Source organism: Pinus tabuliformis, chromosome Q, assembly GCF_031772625.1.
Source record: "Pinus tabuliformis cultivar Carrire ecotype Pingquan chromosome Q, CPIR1, whole genome shotgun sequence".
Lineage (NCBI taxonomy): Eukaryota > Viridiplantae > Streptophyta > Pinopsida > Pinales > Pinaceae > Pinus > Pinus tabuliformis.
The window spans coordinates 846,288,445-846,293,416 of NC_142296.1; the positions used below are offsets into that span (position 1 = coordinate 846,288,445).

The window sequence follows — 4,972 nt, forward strand, 5'->3', positions numbered from 1 at the left end:
TCTGGTTGTCATATCATGCAAAGATGATCAGTAATATATTCAGATTACAGCCGACCATAGCATTATGGATTCCATTTCAAATTCTTCTTCATATGTTTCATGTTTTGAAACGTTCTTTGAAGAGCACATCTGCTTATCTACTTGTTCAGAATTTTTTGAAGACTAGGAACGTGCTCTTATTTATGAAGAAAAATCAGAAGCAAGAGAAAAAGACATCTCGTTCTCTCAGTAGGAGGTGGCAATGGCAAATCTTCACGTTTTTCAAGATCCTCTGGCAAGTTTGTTGCAACCAGCAGTGAAGGTGAGTATGGTAGTGTTCAGTGATCAAGGCGATCATGGTAAATTAGCTTTTTGGAGACCCAGTTACAAGCATCTACAGTTGACCAGAAGATCTAATAGGAAGAATCAGTCAAGAAGCCATCTTCTTGATTGGTTGCATTGGCATTTTGATATAGTTTGATGATATATTGTCTTGTAAGAAACAGAGGTGGCCATGTACTGCCACCAAGATTTAAGTTTTAAGTCCAGGTCTTTGCCATTTTGAGTTAATTTGTTAGAGTCATGTTTTTCAGTCATTTCAGTTTGCACTGAGTTAGTTTCAATCAAGTTTCAGTCAATAAATTGAGTCATGTTGGTTTCTTGAAATAATGGACTCCATTGCCCAATGGAAGGAGGCACTGTCTGCTCTCCCAAAGATTTGTTGTTCTTAGCACCTCCACGGAGCGGCAGCTGCCATCCCAATTGGAGAAAATGTTAGACTCAGTCTTGTCTATCCTCTGTCAGAGTCAAATTCACCACAGTTCATTTCTCGTCATTTGCAGTCATCAAATGCCATTTTGGTTAAAAAGAGTCATTTTAATTCTTGAGTCCCTTGAGTCCAGGGTTTTGTCTCCAGAAGTGTGAAATAATGCTTGCAAGCCAGAGGAAGGTTCAATAAGTTTCTTATTTCAAGAGTTCCATCATCAGTAATGCTCAAGGATGATTCTTCTCCAAAACCCTGTTTTGGAGAAGAAATTGGCAAATTAGTTGTTTGTAATAACCATGTAATTTTCCATCTTGAAGATTTCAAATGCAGGCTTTATGTCACCTTGCCAAAGAAATGCTGACATTCCTGCAAAATGAAACAAAGAAACTTATTTTTTCAGTCTAAGAGTCGAAAGCCATCAAGAACAAAATTCAGTGTGAAAATTTTCAACCAGTGGGTTTTGCTAAAGTCTAGTTGAAATCTTGTGCCAATTACCCTGCAAAAAATTAGCCAAAGTATCATTGCCCAAGCCAAGAAAATCAAATAAAAAAAACAACTTTAAATTCATGCCAAATGTCGAGCTGCAAAAGAGTAGAGCTATATTAAATTATAAAGCAAATCCATTGTTTTTGACAACCTATCTGCATGTCAAACATTCACAAAAATCCAAAGGAGAAAGCCGAATTTGGAGGTTGAAGAGTGAATTTTAGTGTTGGAGAGGCCGACAGTGTGTTGACAGTGTGCGCATCGCATACAAGGAGCGTGCGGCGCATAGGATGTGTGCGGGGAACTAAGCTAAAATTGCCAGTGGAAATTTACAAGCGTGCGGTGCACCAGACCAGCGCGACGCACTAGCTATGCTCGCGGCGCACAGAGCTGGAACACCACAGAAATTTTGCCACCACTTATAAATTTCAAATTCAAAATTTCTCCGGTCACACCAATAACTTCTCCGCTTTATAAATTCGAAATACATTTTAAATGCACTTCATTAAAGACTGAAGCATTTTGAAGCAGTGTTGGAGTCGTGTGACAATGATCTTCCATTTGCATGAGCTTCGATTAGGATGTGAAAGAGATTCAACTCCTTGCAAAAGCAGCAGATTCAAGCATTGTTTCACATGTTGATCGAACCACAGAAGGAAATATAGATATTAACATTCCAGTTGAAGAACGGGTTGCTAATGACCATGTGAGCTCAGCTGCTCCTGCTAGCGTTGGCATGGCTGGTGGTCATGCAGTAATTGAGGCAGTTAAGGAATTGAATAAGTCTCCACAGGTTGGGAACATCACTGCTAGATCAGATACCGCGCTTAAGAGTAGACTACATCAACTTGTGGACTCTAAACCCGTCCTTTTGTTTATGAAAGGTACCCCAGATCAACCATGTTGTGGATTTAGCAGAAAAGTTGTGGACGTTTTGAAAGAGTTGGGTGTGGCGTTTGGAAGCTTTGATATTCTGAGCGATGAAGAAGTGCATGAGGAAATGAAGTCTGGATAAGTGATTTGCTTGAACAGCAAGAGAAGCTAAATTGCCAAAAACAAGAGTTGCAATGCAGATCCCGAGGCAAATGGAACTGAAACTACTTCTTTACATAATGGTCATACATTTCTTGTAAAGACTAAAGATGCAAAAGCAGCGGATACATTTCATGTCAGGTGCAGCATTGAGGAAAACAAAAGAGGCTCGCTTCAAAAGTAATTTGACACATCATCTGTCTGAGCTTAAAGAATTACCATCAAAGAGAGGAGACGACTTACAAACAAAGAGTTTGTTCTAGCTGTATGATCTTAAGATGACAGATTTACAACAAAATGGGAAAATGGGCTATGGTGCCGGTCAAGGAGGTTGATCTTTCTAATGTGCAATATCGGCAGTAGGAAATTGAGGCTCCACATCTTACAAGAAACTTCCTGAAGCCCTTACCAAACTTGACCGGACTACTAGCAATATCTGTCCCTGTGGGCTATGACAAAGATGGACTTCCTATTGGATTGAAATTAATAGGTCGACCATGGGCTGAGGCTACACTCTTAATATTAGCTTCAGCAGTGGGAGGAGCAATGTGAAAAGCATCGAGCTAGCATGTCTATATCATAAAAAGATTCCAGGTTTCACTTTGTTCAATTTTGCGCTTAATATGTTATAATTTAGGTGGAGAATCAAAGACCGACATCCAAATTAAAGCGAAACATCTACCACAGCAGAAAGAATGGAAATAATAGAGAGCATATAGCGGCTATGAAATGCTCTCAGGACACGTTGGGAGATATGCTTGTAAAACTAAACATCTAGATGCTGATTATAAAAAAAAAAAAAATGGTTTTGATTCAAACGGGGAAGGTGATAAGTCAAAGCCCGAAATGCCACAAAGAGATCTCCCATGGCAAAGAAACAAATAAAGGAGACCAACTGATGTTCCACACCGTTTGGTGTGAAGCTTTCATCAAAATTTATTTGGAGAACGAATGGAAACCACGCTTCATCTGGTAATCCAGATATCTCCATAAATAGTGCATATGCAAAACAAGAACATTGAATTAAAGGCTGAGTGTCAAAGAATATAACAACTTTTGTAATGTTGCTGAGCGCTCTTCGAGTTCTCCTACTTGGTCTTCAAGAACGACTGTTGATATGACCAAGGCGTTTAAGGGATTGGCAAATAATAAGGCCTCAACTGTTGTCACTCAACCTCATGACCCTCCAGGTTTATTGGGAAATTTAGGATCATCCTTGCATGCTAACAGTTTTGGACATGATTTGCCAATAACTGGAGATAGAGTACCTTTGGATTTGAGCTTGAAAGTTAATATGCGCCTAATTTCTTGCTCTTCACTTAACTGGTGCCATATGATGAATAATACTAGTAAGTACATGGGATGAAAGAATTCATGTTCTGGTTTAATTGTTCACATGATAAAGTACATGCAAACTATAATTCTTGCTCACAGTTCTCCCAACAGAAGGAGATTTCCTTTTGGAAAGCATTGCACTCGTGGGTGTACCCACAATCTATGTTACCATCATCTCTTCTTTCTACTATGGCATTATCTGCTACTTGTTTCAGTGTTGCAGAGAGTGAGTTCCTATCAAAACGACAATAAGCTTGGGAAGATTCATTTCGTTCCATATATTACAGGTTTAAGAAAAAGACATGTGATATATTTTATTTTTGCATTCAACAATTTATAGTCATGTTTGTGGGAGGTAGTTTAAATGCGAAAATGGAGAATACATGTGCTGCATATCTCACAAGATCCACTCACGGGCTTTGAGCTTTTCTAAAGAAGTATGATGTAAGCTTCTTTATGCCTCTTTGTAGCATGGAAGTGGACCAAGCCACAACAAAGGATTTGCAGGAGCTAAACCAAGTACTCTGCGAGAAGATTAGAAGATAAAATGAAGGGCACAGTTGTTGAGGATACAATAAAGCATCTATTTGAAAGACATCATTTGAACTACATCGAGTGCATAAATGTGGATTATAAATCTACAAGGAAGAAATCATTATATGATCTACAGCTTGATGTTAAAGGCTACCGAGATGTCTATGCTTCATTTGATAAGTATGTTGAAGTTGAAAAAACTTGATGTTGATAAAAAATATCGCGCAGAGCAATATGGACTTCAGAAGGCTAGAAAAGGTGTTCTTTTCCTCAGTTTTCCCCTTACCACAACTTCAGTGAAGCGTTGAATATGATTTCATGTGAGACACAATGGTCAAGATAAATGGTCGAAATGAATTTCTACTTCACTTAACTCAGACAGAGACAATGGCAAATATCTCTCTCCAGATGTTGATAGAAGTGTGCGCAATTTATATACTCTTCATAGTGTTATGGTTCACAGTGGACGTGTGCTAGGTGGTCATTGTTACGCTTTCATTAGACCAGCTCTCTCAGACCAGTGATAAAAGTAATTTCTGCAAAATGGAGACATGTGTTGAGCTTAGCAAATTGCAGCTGGGTGCGTTCATTAAAGGTGAAATTTTAGTGGAAAACCGTTTATTGAAAAATTAGTTTTTGATTCAAAGGGCTAGCGTAAGGTGAAGAGTCACTGTAGTAGAAAGATAGGAACCGATGGTATATTTTTAACTGTAGTTGCAATTCAAAGGGTCTACGCTCCAGATTCTGTCTTTTAATTGGACATCAACAAACAAATGTAACGCTGCTCCTTTTTCGAGTAGACCTTTCCTATTCTCATGATTTTAGGTGAAATGGCCCCTA

The 4,972-nt window shown here is 38.7% G+C and overlaps 1 pseudogene; it reads left to right on the forward strand.

Annotated features, from left to right (window-relative positions):
* Window positions 1-241: 241 nt before the first annotated feature.
* LOC149222221 (monothiol glutaredoxin-S11 pseudogene) lies at window positions 242-2,246 on the forward strand (annotated as a pseudogene).
* Window positions 2,247-4,972: the final 2,726 nt, after the last annotated feature.